Consider the following 15761-nt stretch of genomic DNA (forward strand, 5'->3'; position numbering starts at 1 on the left):
TCTTCCCCTCAGGGAAGCATTTCAGCCTCTGCAGCCAACAGCTTCACCCAGTGCAGGCTGACTCCTGTGCCTCCGGACACAAGGAGGTGGCATGGTGGCCTTTGAGCTCCCACAGTGCCAACTGTCTTGGAGCAGCCAGAGGGGCTCATCATCCAAGCTGCTAGCTGCTTTTTCAACTGTAAGCCACTGGGATTAAAAGTTCACCTTGTTTTTTCTCTCCTGGGAAAGCGGCTGCAACAAGAGTCACTTTCAACATCCCCACTTGGCAAAGAGATAGGAAAGGCAGGCTGAAAATAAAAAATAAAAAGTCAACAATTCCCTCCATCCCAAAAGAAGCAGGGGGAGGCAGCGTAAGGAGATGAAGCGTTCAGGAGGTGGGGATCACATTCGCATGACCTCTTCTACCCCCTGAACTACTCCACCGCTCCCTGCTGTTGAGCTTTATTTTGGATGGGTCAGACAACCACAGAGACAGCATCTGTGGCTTGGAAAGTCCTGCCATAAGGCTGCACATAGGGGTTTTTTCTACTCTTTTTTTTTTTTTTTTTTTTTTTTTTTTTTCCTGGATTAGGCCCTGGAATAGCAAAAAAGAAAAAAAAAATCTTGATAAATAGGAAGAAATGTTAACTGCTCGTTTCTGTCACCTCCAGCTGAGTAAAAAAATATTAGGATTCATTAACACCTACAAAAATAGCGTCCCTCTGTGTTCCCCACTACCTAGCTATCCCTGGTCAGCATGCTCTTGCACTGAACTGTGAAAGGTTTTAGCGAGGAGTGGGTACCCCACTATCCTTACTATCCTAATAGTAAGTGCACTGTTGTGACATGATGGGATTTGTGCGTGTTAACCTGCTTTCATTTCTTTCTTTCCCCTGGGTAATGTGGTGCTACCAATGTGAGTTATTTCTCCCCTTAGAAATGTAAGGTTTATGTGAGCATTTACAGAAATGCTTGTGCTGTTGTGCTTGGTGGGGCAGTGGGAAGGGAGGAGAGGCCCAGCAGTCTGGTGTGGCAGGAGGAGGAGATTTCACCACAAAGGGAGGAGGCAGGGTAGTTCCACCCTTAGAAAACAACCATAATCACCTTCTCCTTCTTGGAAACAACATCACTGTGGTCGGGGGGTGTCCCAGATGTCTGCAATACTTGAGAGTTAAACTCCAAACCATCCCAAACCTTTCCTTGCCTTACAAGAGCCTCATCAAAAGGAGGAATGAGGCCTTGAAGCCATATCATTGGCACTGGTGAGAGTTGTGTAATTCAGACATGTCCTGCTCTGAGAAGCCTTCTTTGTCCACACCATTTCTAAGCCCAAACTTCCTCCCATACCCACTTCCTCATCTTTGGGGCAGCACAGGGAGGAGCTAGGCTAGCCTGGTTTCCATATATCGCTGCATCAGCATGCGTGCTGTTTGCCTTCAAGTGCTCATGCTTTTGTGGCCCCTAAAGGGATTATTTCCCCTCCCTCAGAAAACTCAGCTCGACATGTTCCCATTTCTGCAGTCCCTGCTGCATTTCCAGGCAGCCTCTGAGCAACCTCTGGAGGGAGTGGGAGCCACGTGCCTTCAGCAGCGCTGGCTGCTTCACCTGGCACCAGACTCCTCCATTCAGGAAGGTGACGTGCATGTCTTTTAAAAACTCCGAGTTCACTGTCCAGCTGGGTTGGCATTTCCAGTGAAACACCAGAGGTTGCTTTTGGGGCCAAAATGCAACCAAGCAGTTCGAGCTCCTGCCTGACAGGTCGGAAATGTTCTGCCTGCTATTCCAGCTGGTGTTCCCTCTTGGCCCTGTGTCCTGACTGGTATGAGAAGGTGATATAGGGAAAAGCCTATATTGCAAGAAGCAAGAACCAAGTTTTGTTATACAGACCCTTGATAAAAGGTCATTTTGAAAGGAGTCCTCTCCTGTCTGCTGGCTGGCACTGTAGAAATCCCAGCACTGTTCATGTACAGCCTGCTGGAGTGGGCTGCAATAACAGCAGCAGCGGGATTTTTGTTTCAGGAGCCATGGTGTAAGAAGAGCTGTGTTAATATATTGTGACTGGAGTAGTCCCTGTATGCCCCGTTGACATGAGACATGGTAGGAGGACCGTGATTCAAGTGCTTTTGACTCCATCGTTTGGAAGTGGGAGGCCTTGTTTGGAGCAAAACGTGCTCTGAGGGGGAGATGGCTAAAGCACAACTGGTTTGTAAAAACTATGGTTTGTGGTGAGTCACTGCTGGCAGCTGGGAACATGTGTTGGTCAGCACTTGGCAGGCAAAACCTTAACCAAACTGCTTTCCTAGAGTTCAGCTGGAGAGTTTATTATTAGCTGCCTTGTTGCTGGAGCCTGTAGTTTGGTTCAAGGAAGGAAGAGATCTGCAGAGAGAGGGAGGGAGAAGGGCATTTTCCAACAATTCTCATTTTGGGGAAGAAGCTTTTGAAAAGAGGACTGAATGCATGCTGCCCTGCTTCCTCTTTTTCTGAATCTTTCTGTCCCTCCTCCTCAGATAAACTAATTTCATAGAATTTTTCATGCTACTTAGTTTTTTAGTCAGCAGAAGTTAACTGGCCATATTAAGCCAAACACATTAAGCATAACACACTAACATTAAATAAAAATGAATACAGATACTGACAACTCCAAGATGCTAGGAAAATACACACCAGCATTTTTTCTTTTTTGAGCTTGGGACAAATTTGCTGCAGGGGGTCAGGGAGGTTGGGGAAAGTGCTCTTTCCATCTGACTGATGCTGTTTACTTCTCAATGGATGCTACAGATGTGTAGGGATCCTGCCAGAAGTGCAGTGCTCAGCTGCAATGCCTCCAGATTGCTGCAATGAGAAAGCACATGAGGATGCGTGTTTCTTATCACTGTTACTTCATCATCAGTCACTGCTCAGGCTGCTTTGAAGTTATCTGTTCCAGATAACAAGCTATGTCTCTCCACTGGTTTTCCTCTACCAGATTGCCACCAATGTTAACTCTTTCATCAATCAGTGTCATTGATTTGCACCACCCCACGCACACCTCACTTTAGGAAAGAACAAATGAGGAAAGGGCAAAACTTGCTTTTCCATATTACACACTTTTGGGATGCTAAATCTCAAGCATGAGAGCTCAGACTAGTTTCTAGATTGTAGGTAGCAGGATGAGACCTCTTTACAGCAGGGTTTTGACTCTTTCCTCTGAGATTCAGGCTCTGGGCATGACCACAGGCAAGGGCATTGAAGGGAATTAATGGACTCTGAGATTGCAGATCTGATCTTCCTAACTTGTGGTATTCCCAGGTAGTAGATATAGAGATCATTGTGAATTTTGTTTCTTTATGTTAATGTTTTAGAACTTAAAACCTGCACTTTACTGAATAGAGTATTTAATGTAGAAATTTCAATATGAAGTTATTAATTGCATAGTTTAAAACCACAATACAATATGGATCAGCTGAAAGCAAAGTCTCTGAACTGTCAAAGGGGATGGTCTTTAAACTGTTGTGAAGAACATTTGTAATGTTTTAGAAAACAAGCTTCGAAGAAATGAGCTGAAAGCCCTGCTGGTGAAGATGAACCTCCCAAGGAATCAAAAGATAGGGCCAGTACACTATAGATAAGTAGAAGACTAAACAGCTTGTGTGAGATAATTACCCTTGCCCTTGGCAAACACAGCCAGAATTGCAGGCTATAAGCCTGTCCTCCATAGTAGCACCCATCTGGGTCACCCCCGTGCTCTAGATCATGAGTCAGGATCCTCCCTGCCTTCACCTTCCCACTCCCCTGCCGTGGGGAGTTCCTCATGCCCCCCAGGCATCTCCAGTGTGCAACCAGGCACTGGTCCTCTGGCCTTCCCCTGTAGGCCAACAGCTGACAGGAAAGGAGTGATAAAAATTACTTGGGGGCCCCCTCAGGTAAGGTGGGTACTTTTTTAGGTATCTTCCATAGGGTATGCAGGAGATAACTGGGTCAGGATGTCCCTTCTGGGCAGTTACGACAAGCTAGCTCCTGAGCATCATTCCAGGTGTAAGAATTAAATCTGGGAATTTCTGGACCAGATATAGATGAATCATCCTGCTGCCTGGTAATGAAATCTGCTATGCTATGAAGAAGTGAGGGGAAAAAAAAGCCCTGTTTTAAAAATATTTGGAAAATATGATAATTTTTTTTTCCCCTGATGAAAAAATGGCTTGGTAGCAGCTGAACTAGATCCATTTAATAACTGTTTTCTCACTATGTATTGTTTATAGTATTTTATACAGTGAGAAGCTATATATTATTTCTCCAGCTTTGATAGAAAACAACTGGGGAGTTTTAGGAGTGTAACAATTGATAAAAGCCTTATGAATGGTTTATAGTGAAACATTAAAACTTTGAGATAGAAAACTCTTCCAGAAAAAGGTTTAAAAAAATACAATTTTTTCTGCCTATAAATAACAGTTCAAATATGATCATGGTAAGCAAAACTCATGGCTTGGAATTTTGTGATCATTCAGGAATAGCATTTATTCATTAACATTGCACAGACGGAATAATTTTAGTCTTTATCTCTGGATAAATCCAGGCCATTGTTCACATCTATAATAACATGCACAAAAAAAATGTCTGGCATCAGTCTGGTGGTGTGCTATATCCACACAAACCTTAAGCCCCTAACAAAAAAAAAAATAATTCTAAGCTTTAGGAATTTGTCAACTTTTCTCTATGGTTTGTAAATGACCAGTGAGGGATTTCAGGTGCCACAAGACACGTCCCTCCCTAGGCATTCTTTCACATGTATGCCTGCAGCGTGTAATCATATGGCTTAATAAAAAGTCACAGGGCCACTGATACTCACAAAGCCAGAGGAAAGTCGGGCATATTGCTTCCAGTTCACTGGTCTCGCCATATTTATCAGATGAGGATTTTGCCTACATATGTCCTGGGGTAATTAAATCCCCACTGAATGGCGGTACCCGTGTGGCAGTTCATTTTAGGCCAAGAAATTTCATTTGGAGCGACCTTTTTAATTGCAGTGGCCAGTAAGGTGGAAGGGGACTGAGCCTGTCCTCTCCTGGGGTGAGCCCTGAGTGGCAGAGAGAGCCTGGCAGCCTCGGGGGTCCTGGGTTTGCTTTGGGTCTTCCATCCCATGCATAAAGGGCTGCTTGTGAAGGGACCACCTGTGTAAGGGCTTCTTTGTCTTTCTTCTTCTCTTCTCTTCTCTTCTCTTCTCTTCTCTTCTCTTCTCTTCTCTTCTCTTCTCTTCTCTTCTCTTCTCTTCTCTTCTCTTCTCTTCTCTTCTCTTCTCCTCTTCTCTTCTCTTTCTTCCCTTTCCTTTCCTTTCCTTTCCTTTCCTTTCCTTTCCTTTCCTTTCCTTTCCTTTCCTTTCCTTTCCTTTCCTTTTTTCTTTTCTTTTCTTTTCTTTTCTTTTCTTTTCTTTTCTTTTCTTTTCTTTTCTTTTCTTTTCTTTTTTCTTTTCCAGTACTACTCAGGGTACTGGGGCAGTTAGCAGGGAATTGAAGTCTTGATAAATAAATAAAAGCTGGCCTGTGTGCCATAGTGCCATTGCAGAGGAATGTCAAGGTGCTCATGAGCTGTCAAGGTGCCTGTGTGCCAGCGGTTGCGTTCCTCCTCTGTCAGTAGCTTCTGCTTTTTACAGTGTAAAAGGCTTCAGGGATAGATGAGATTTATTGTTGATATACCCAAACCATGAATTTAAAACTGCCAGTCTTCCTAAAGATGGAAAATAGTTGGTGCACCCTGACAAATCTATCAGCGGCAGGCAGTAATAGCAAGATCCAAAAAGTTAATGGATCTGTGTCCCCTGTGCTGACTTACTTAGGAGCTGCAAGAGCCTTTCAGGTCTGTGGGTTTGGAGCTGCCCCTCTCCAACCTGTCCTGCTGTGCCTGGCTCAAGGCACTTCTCCTTCTAATCCAAACCCATAAAGAGGCCTCTTAGCTGTGCCTTGGGGACTAAAGTCATTCCAGCTGTGTGCTCATATGTAGGCAATCTATTTTCTCTTAGTTATGGGGTTTTCCTATCTAGTACAATTAAAATTCTTCACGTTTCTTAATATATTGCATTTACATGCTTGGAGCAATACCTGTTTGACCAATCTCTGTATTTTACAGAGGTGCATTGAAAGGTGATGTGGTCACCATTATGTCTAAATTTTGCTCTCTATTTTTCATTAGATCTATAAAATAGGTGTGTGGGCTGAACAGCATGTTATATTTGCAAATGGAATGAAAAACATTGGCTACACTGTAAGCAACACCTGGGGATTTTTTATTTATTTCCCTGTAAACTAGCTGGACACATAATGATGTTTGGTAACATCAAGTTGCTGCCAAAACACCTAGGCTGCATTATGGGCTGTTCAATTTTTGTCAAAATTACTTGTGAAATTAATGCCTTGGAAGGAAAATAAGAATTGTATTTTCAGCACTTGGTACCATTGTTTCTATGCAAAGATGTAACAGAGGAAAACTGGGAGAAATTAAAATTTCAGGTAAGAAGCCATCAGAAGAAGGAAGGGGAAGATAAAATAGTTGGAAATACCTGCTAGTGGACTTTCCCAGCCCTGCTATGGGATTGCAGCACACACCAGCATTACTCCTGAGCTCCTCTTGAACTTTATTCAAAATGCAAGACTGCATCTGTAGCCAGCTGCTATAATACTCTGCTCCATACTGCATGCTATTAACTATAAGGTTGCAAGTGCTCAGATGTGTCTAATTGATCTCTGACTTTTCTGTACCTACTTCAGAGTCATTTCCCATCAGAACGTTGTCGTGCTGTGCTTATTGCTGGTGACACAGTTTTGAAAGAGATACACTGGTGTCTTGTGAGAAAGGAGGTGCTATTTTTGCTTGAGAGTATGCTGTTAGATATATCTAACAACACTCAAAAATAAACCACATGCCTCTCAGGTGCTGCTTACATTGATATCCTAGATTCCTTTTATTTCTTGGGAATTTCCTCAAAATGTCCTGGAGCTCTAACACTGACATTAAGTGACGTGGCAGAGGTGACATCCCCACACCTGATTCTACAGGGCGCTGAGCCCTTTGCAATCAGCATCCCGTTGAGTCAGACACCCAAACGTGCAGTCTGCATGAAGCGGTGCTGCTGCCATTACTTTGTCAGCAATTTCTGCACAACAAGTATGCTAACAGTGAAGAGCTGTGTGTTTTAATTAGCAGAAACCAAGAAAAATAGTTGGTACAAGTTAGCTTGACAGATGTGTTGATAGACACGTGCACTGCCTCATACACTAAGGCCCCGGCTGTCAGATTAGGAAGCCTCTCCTCCTCTGGCCACCTTGCTCAAAAGCCCCTGTAGTCATTCCTCCTTGCTACAGTCAAAGGAGCAGTCGTGTCTCCTGCCCTCCACTTCAGCAGCATCCCAGGGAAGAGGAAAGATCAGCTTAAATTGTTAGTATGGCATTTTGTCCGCTGAACTCTCAGAAATGTTAGAATGAAAGTACCACGATGTTTTGACATAAGGTGTCATTTAATATTACATCAAGCTTCCCTGCCTCTGCCTGGCTGGTGCCTGGTTTCCCACGCTCCCGGGGAAGCTACTGTGAGGGGGGTGTGAAACCTTGTCGGTTTGGCCTGGGCTCAAACTTGGACCTGGACCCAGACCTGGACCCAGACCCAACAGTCTCTGCTTTCCCCCACCATCACAATTATCAGCCCTGAGCCCAGCCAGTGTCCTGGGATAGGTGACTCCATGAATGCAGTACATCACATACTTGGCAAATTTCTTGAGGATTTTCAGAAAGAAAATTTTATGTCTGAAGATTGACTTCCATGTGGAATCTGAATATAGGGCGTAGGGTGGGAGTCCAGGGAGCCTAGACATCTACTTCTTTTAAAGACACCTGTCCTTAAAACAGCAGTAGCAAGGAGAGGCTAATTCTGCGTGAAGGGACTTCCATGCTGAGCAAGAGCTTTGTTCATGGTCATTTTGAGTTACTACATAGAGATCTTCAACTCCCGATCTCTGTATTAAGTACTATATAAATGCTGGGGAAAGCATATAAATGCCTCAAGAAGCCAGTGATTTAGAACGGTAACAGAGATAGCGCAAATAAAGAATCTGTAGGTATTTTAGGCTGGTTTTGCCTGTTGCAGACAGTAGCAAGGAACTGTATGGTTTTTTGCTAAGTCAAAACCAATTCAAATTCCACTGTGCTGTAGTACAACTGATTAGACAAAGTAATGCTGGAATAAAACGTTATCCAGTCTCGATTAACCCTCTGCATATGGCTAAACCTAAGTGAAGCAGCTAGAGAGCCGAGAAATTTCCATTTGTCCTGTTTCAGCCTGGGTTAAGTGTGTGGACTGAGATTTTGGAAAGTGGAGGGAGGTTCAGAGGGAGGCGTGAGCAGGAAAGAGTCTTGCTCAGTGCCCGGAGCGGCACGGACAAGTGTTGTGCAATGGGTACGTGGAGAGGTTTGTGTCCTGCAGATACGCTTCAGCTCAGTCAGGAATGCATCTGGAAAATCCACCCAGTCGGAGAGAGAGAGACAGATATCAATGCCTTAAATAAATACAATGTGAATGTGTTTTTTTGTGTTTCAGCTTGTGACTCTTAATGGAGGCAGCTGGGGGTTTTGTGGGAGATGAGTGCAAGACACAGGGATCCGCTTCTCTTCAGCCCAGCTAAGGCTTGTTAGGAGATTTTTGTGTTAAAGGTCTTGTGCAGACACTCACGCTCATCGTAACAGAACTTTGTGACATTTTTTCTGACAGCTATTTCGTAATGCTACAAAGCTGTGGGGGGGATAGGATCATAGAATCACAGAATTGCAGAATGGTTTGGGTCAGAAGGGACCTTCAAAGATCATCCAGTTCCAACCCCCCTGCCATGAGCAGGGACACCTTCCACTAGATCAGGTTGCTCAAAGCCTCATCAAGCCTGGCCTTAAACACTTCCAGGGAGGGGGCATCCACAACTTCCTTGGGCAACCTGTTCCAGGGTCTCACCAGCCCCACAGTAAAGAATTTCTTCCTAATATCTAATCTAAATCTACCCTCTTCCAGTTTAAATCTGTTACCCCTCACACTATCACTACACTCCCTGGTAAAGAGTCCCTCCCCAGCTTTCTTGTAGGCCCCTTCAGGTACTGGAAGGCCGCTATAAGATCTCCCCGGAGCCTTCTCTTCTCCAGGCTGAACAGCCCCAACTCTCTCAGCCTGTCCTCATAGGAGATGTGCTCCAGCCCTCGGATCATCCTCGTGGCCTCCTCTGGACCCGCTCCAGCAGGTCCATGTCTTTCTTGTGCTGAGAACTCCAGAGCTGGATACAGTACTGCAGGTGGGATCTGGAGTACGGGGGAGAATCATCTCCCTTGACCTGCTGGCTGTGCTACTTGTGATGCAACCCAGGATGTGATAGGTCTTCTTTTGAGGATATCTGGGCACTAGGATGTACTTAATAGGGTTTCACTGCATATTTTTCAAAACCTGAAATTTTAAAAGTCTGGAACATGCTTATTGATTTGCTTTATGTAACATGTTTCTGTGTGCTTGTTACCAAGATCTTGTCCAGGAACATGGAAAATTCTACTGAGTTTTATATTTTGAATTAGCCCAGGAATGGGCATGGATGCTTTTACTTACTAGGCTTGTTAAGGTCAATATACCCTACATTCAGTAGTGCTCAATAGCAGAAAAAATACTTACCTTTTACATTTTGCTAAGAGGTTAAGGTATGATTTCAGACCATCTGTATATATAGTGACAACTAGTAACTGAAAGATTCCTTACATACATTTCTGCTTTATCATATAATGTAGGACAAAGTGGTTACAAAAAATAAAAATACATAGAGCCAAGGGATATTTTTCTTCCTTCTTCCCTTCTCCCTAGAATTTAATTGCTTCAGGTGGAAACAGGACGTATAATGCCCCATGTAACTGATTATTTCATTTTAAATCTGACCTGTAAGGCTCAAGTTTGGAGTAGGAGAGCTCTTGTCCTTAATTAACATTTTGAACAGCCTGAAGCCAGAATAATCTGAACACCTGCTGTCAAGGTTTCAGCATAGCATCTGTGCTCTGCTAAATTCACTTGTCCCCAGAAGTTATTGCATGTCACTGCTTGTGTGTGCAGATGTTGGTGTTTAAACCTATGCGCTCAGTTTCATACAAATACATCCAAATTGGATTTGGGTCAGTGTGTTGGACGACCTAACAGCACGACTTCAAATATACAAAAAACAGATCTGTGGACATTTACATTGCATGGAAATTTGTGCTCCAAATATGTTCCTTGACATATTGTTCCCCAGGTCTGGAAAGCCAAAATTCTGAGAGGTGGTTCTTGTCCTCACCTTGTTCCAAGACCCCAATCACAAGTCCTCTTGCTACCCTAAACAGTGACGCTTTCCTAAAACAAGCCAACTAATCGTTGCTCAATAACTTATTTGTCTCCTTAGGAAAATAGGTTTCTGTTTGATTAATTATAATACGCTTAACCTCTTTTACAAATTTGTAAAAATTACTGTATGCATTTTTCAGCGTTAAGCAAAAATTTCTTTACTAAAAGTGCCTTGCAGAAAGCAGCAGAGGCAAGGACTGGATAATAGACAGTGTAGCTCAGTTTTAAGGGGAAGCAAATAAACCAGCATCTGGTTCTTCCGCTCATTGCTAGTGAGCTGAAAAAGCTTTCTCAAATATGGAAAACTTTAAAACTAGTGTCTTTTTAAAATAGTTAGTAAAGATCAGCTAAAAGTAGGAGAAAATTTTGAGGTGTCAAAGTAATGACTATGGACTGTGTGAGGGGCTGAACCAACTGAACTACTGCTGGAAGAGGAGAAGGATTACGCGTATCTTTGTTGTCTTTCTCTTGGGTTATCAAACAGTACCAAAGTAAAGACCATTTTTCAGTGACCTGTAATTCAGTCCTCTTTGCTCCATCCCTGCTGGTCACAGATCAGTCACATCCTTTCTGCAGGGTCCAAAACAGTGCATGAAGCCACATCTGTGGAAGATCCCTCTGCTTTCTGTAGCGTTCACAGTTCATTTTATTTCATCAAGGTGTGGAAAACAACGTGCTTTGTGGAGATGGCAGTCTGTGGTGCCATAAGGAAACCCCATGTTCTGCTTTTTCTTTTCAAGCAGTAGAAGGAACAAAGCAGATGTGGCTCCTGTCCTTTTTCTGTTTAGCTGGAAGTGTGTCCCTTGTTTGCATATTCCTTCTGCCCATACAGGTTAGATCTGGAGTAGCCCAGCAGAAGGTGAAAAGCACACTTTAGCCTCAGGCTCAGTACTGAGCCCACCAAGAGGACACAGCAGGGAGATTTGGTAGCTGCAGGAAATGCCTGCCATTGTCAGAGAGCAATCGGCACTCCATAAACCCCGTAAACTTTGCAGCTTGCCTCTTGCTTCAGCAGACCTTGACTCTGAGCCAGGAACAGATGAAGAGACAGCATGAGTTTTAACCCCTTTGCCCCGTGTGTTGCTGCTGTGCACGCTGACACGCAGGACGGGAGGGTGTTAGCAGGGGCCCACCTTTGCAGCAATAGCCACAGCTGCTCCTCTGCTGCAGCTCTGCGTCCCAACTCCTGAGAAACTCGTATTCTTGGCAAGCTGCTTTGTGAAATATGGCATGGTGGGGCTGTTTTCGTTCTTAGTCTTCTATGCAAGAGGTTACTGTGAGTAGTTCTGTGCTTTAATACAGAGAAATGGAGCTGTATTCTTCACAACAAGCCCTTTATTATTACACTTGGTGTTGAATAGCAAATGAGCCTCTAGTCCTGTCTCCAGTGGAAAGAAGACCCCTTGTGAAAGCCTTTCATTTACTGCGGAGAATGAATTTTCACATGCATGAAACCAAATTGCCAAAAAAACCCCATAAAATAACTAAAAGAGCTACATATATGTCCAGTGGGTGTTCAAGGTGGCCTAGAAGAGATTAAGTGGAAGTATCGTTGTAAAAGGAAGCAGAAGAGCTGACTGTGAAATTAAAAGGCATATTACATCAAAGGAATACTTATGTCACTGTAGTCCTCTTTATTTTTGAGCTTACTGATTGTGCTGATGTGGCACTATAATTATTTTAAAACAGTATTTTAGCGAGCAAGATAAATAATCTGTAATGTCTTTTCAATTATTCTTCTGGGAAGACTTGTGGTGAGTTAAAAGAAAATACTCAGTGAAGCTGTGAATGGGAGATATTTCCAGGGTGGCTGTGTTTTGAAGTTTGTTTGGGATTTTATAATACTTTGCTCCTATGTCTTTTTTTTTAATAGTTTTCATATGCTTTTAATACAGTGGCCACTGAATTAAGAAACTACTCCAAATTCCACCAGTTACGGGAGCTTTGCAGGGTGATGTGTTACAAGACTATCACCACCTTTGCAGATGTGCCCTTAGGCACAGAAGTCATGATCCCGCTCTAGACCTGCAGGCTTCGCGCGGGCAAATTCACAGCAAGGATTTTTTGGCAGGCACTTATCTCCCCTGTTGCTATTGGATTTGTATATGAAATGGATTCGTAACATCTAAGGGACCGTGTTTCACCTTTTAAGATTGCTGTTGCCAGAACGTGAGAGCTCCCAGCAGGGATGAGGATAGTGCTGTGCTCATTAGGTTCTGTGAGGAATGTCCTCTTTTCCCCAAACACCTTAAGTATGGAGATCACATAGCTTGCTCCCCTCCTCCCCCACGCTGAGCAACACCATAGGTAGGACTTGTTCCTAAAGCATTTTGCTGCAGAGTGAAAAACCAACACCTAGAGGCAAATCCGTACTTGGGGGATTGGTGATGTGTTTGCACAACTTCCCTCAAGCTATTTTAAACAATATACTCCCAGTCCTGCATAGATTATCTATTTTATGAAAGACTACCTGTCCCCTGTCCAGTGGATACATTCCATTAACTTAGCCACCAAAACTAAGCAGTCGAGGGCAGGACTGGTTTTTGGCAGTGGAGTCAATAAAGCTGAATGAGATCAGCTGGGGTTTTCCTCCTGCCCCATGCTGGAAGTGCAGTGCTGAGAGCAGCAAAAAGCAGAGAGCCAGGCTGCAAGGCACAGAGACGCTCTGCGGCTGCGGGGAGGCTCGGGCCCTGGCAGCAGTGTGGCAAAACCTCGCAGAGCCAGCAGGGAACAGCGGGGAGAGGGTCGTCCCAAAGCTCAGCCAAGGGACTCCGTTGCAAGAGTTTGACTACTATTATTTGGACACCATTCAGCAGCGTGCATATTTCCAAGCCCATTCATAGAAAGCGATGTAAAACCCCTTGGACCGCTCCCACCAGTGTCTGTTGGGGCCATTCCTGTACTGTGTTGAATTGCTTTTATTTTATGTACTGGGCTTAACTTCATCAGAGCAGAGCGTGCAACATGGGCACGTTTCAGGACAGAGTTAAAGGCATCTGCAGTCTGGAAACTGGCAGGGTCCCCAGGGAGGGTGTTAAACCCAAGGAGTGCTGATCTGTTTCCTGCCTTTGTTATGATTTCTGCCCTGTAACCCAATCTCACCCGTGAACCAGCCTGAGCCCAGCCCAGCTGTGTCAGCAGGGCACGGACCGCTGCCGCGCACGTCGGCATGGCCAGCCTCCAAAATCCCAGCAGAGAGTTTAGTAATTTGCAGATTAAGCTGTGCAGGGACTGTCCCGGCATTGGAGGGTGCTTGTGCTGGGTGTGCCCGGCATCGGTGGGTGTTCACTGCCTTCGCCTGTGCACTCGCGAAAGCACAGCAGAAAGGAGGAGAGTGGATGGCGAAGGGAGTGCTTAGTGGTCAGCTGTAGTTGTGCGTCTATCTAGAAGGGATATACAGGGCTATAAACCTAACTTATTGCTTTTTATATGTATCCCCACTTGGCTCTTTAGGAAAAACCCATAGAAAATGAGTGTGGCATTTAAAACTCTGGGTGGGGACTCTTTTTCTGTGTTCACCTCCAAGGCTTTTAGCAGGCTTCATGTTCTTAAAGAAAAAAGAGCATTATCCACGCGCTTTCACACATTTTTAGCGCAGCACAGACTGTGTAGTCTTGCAAACTCAAATGAATAAAATGGCATGTGGTGCAGTGAGCTCAGGGAGGGAGAGCCGTGCCCGGAAGAGCCATGCCATGGCCGACCACTGCTCGCACTTGCACAGCCCCATGGTGTTTCACCTCCCACTCTGAGAGGCAGACGGGCCCTACGTGCACATCAGTTACCTGCCTCCAAGAAGGGCCACCATCACCCTGAACCCTATCGCTGTTTGATAGCCGAGGTAGACCAGTGCCCAGGCTTACTTTCCTTCCCCAGGAGTGGCAGCCCAGCGAGGAGAAGCGCTGCGAGGAAAAGCCTGGCTGCTGCCAGAATAAGGTCCAGTGAATTGAACTGGGGAGAGGGATGGGGCAGAGGTGGACAGCGCGGTCCCCCTCACTCTGTGGGTCTGGGCCCCGAGGCAGAGATGCTGCATTGTACCTGGGAGCTCTCGCATGCTGGTGGGTAGCGCGGGGTGAAGCACGACAAGAAAAACTTGTCTTCTCATTTTGTTTGTTTCCTCCTCTTTCTTGTGAGACTGATGTGAGCTGGCCCTGCCATCTGATCCGCTTTTGATCTTTTCCTAGCACTGCATGTGTGTTTTTTAAAGCATTTCATTGCCAGAGCTGACCACTACTAAGAGAGAGAAAAAGCAGTCAGCAAACTTCCCCGTTTTAAAAATGCACTGATTTAAAGCTTTGCAGATTACATTGCTTGTTTTTCAACCAACTCATAAGGACGTTGCCAGCAGATTTCCAGTAAACTAGACATTTAAGTCAAAGTGGCTTCTATGAAATATGTGAACAGTGGCATGGGGAAGGTTTCGGTGAACAATGGGGTGGAGAGGAGAACAATCTGTAATTTATCTGCAGCTCTGCCTGACGAGATACCCACAGCAAACCATCGTTCTCTTCAGGTTATGATTTGTTGTAAGGATTTGGGATTTTCCATGCTGTTTTCCCAGGCCTTAAAATACTGATTATGCATTTCATCTGTAGTACAGTAGGCAGAAAAATGGTTTTTTTCTGGGATTTCTTGCTTCAGGCTGTTTTTGAAATTCACAAGAGCTGTCTATAACATAATTTTCTCATAATAATTTTAAATTAGATTTAATTATTAATTTAAACAATTTTATATGTCTTTTAGAAGTTTGAGGAGAGCAGAGAATTTTCTTACTATTTCTCACAAATAACATTCCTAGGTCATAGACAAACCTGCTGTAAATAGGTACAACTCCACTGATGAAGGCAGCGTTGTCCCTGCCAGTGTTGAAGTGTGGAACTACTTAAGTAGATTTGTGTCATCCCACTGTTGGAAGGCAGGGAGTTAAACAATACTTGTGCAACCACCTGAAAAGCCTAAATAAGTACATTGCTTGAAATTGCAGTAAGACCCATCATTTGTTTAAGTTGTATTTAGTAAATTAGAGCCAGGGTTTCAGTGAACAGGACTAGTTTCCTCTGTAATTGCATGCACCATGCCATCCATTAACACCTGGCAGAGAAGCTCAGGGTGCCTCCTGCAGTTTTTTAAGAACCTGAATACCTTTGTGTACATGGGCATGTTAATTTTGCACTCTTGTATTCTGTTCTACATACTGTAAAAATGAGGATAGTTTACATTATTATGATATAATACCTAGTAAGTCACATAAGGTCCTCTCTCCCCACCCCCTAGTTCAAGAACATGATATAAATGTGTAAGTAAGAGTTTGCTAAGGCCTGAAGCATCAAAGTATTATTGCATCTTGCTGTGAATTTTTTTATGTTTTGCAATAGTAAAGTTAATCCCGTCCTGGAGTTTCGCGTAAGCTCAGTATGGGATCTATA

At 44.2% G+C, this 15761-nt stretch overlaps 1 protein-coding gene across 1 annotated transcript in view; it reads left to right on the plus strand.

Annotated features, from left to right (window-relative positions):
• The window catches only part of COLEC12 (collectin subfamily member 12), an 84656-nt gene that overhangs the window by 726 nt on the left and 68169 nt on the right, over positions 1-15761 (plus strand). The window lies entirely within an intron of this gene.

Source organism: Antrostomus carolinensis, unplaced genomic scaffold (assembly GCF_000700745.2).
Source record: "Antrostomus carolinensis isolate BGI_N321 unplaced genomic scaffold, ASM70074v2 scaffold11474, whole genome shotgun sequence".
NCBI lineage: Eukaryota > Metazoa > Chordata > Aves > Caprimulgiformes > Caprimulgidae > Antrostomus > Antrostomus carolinensis.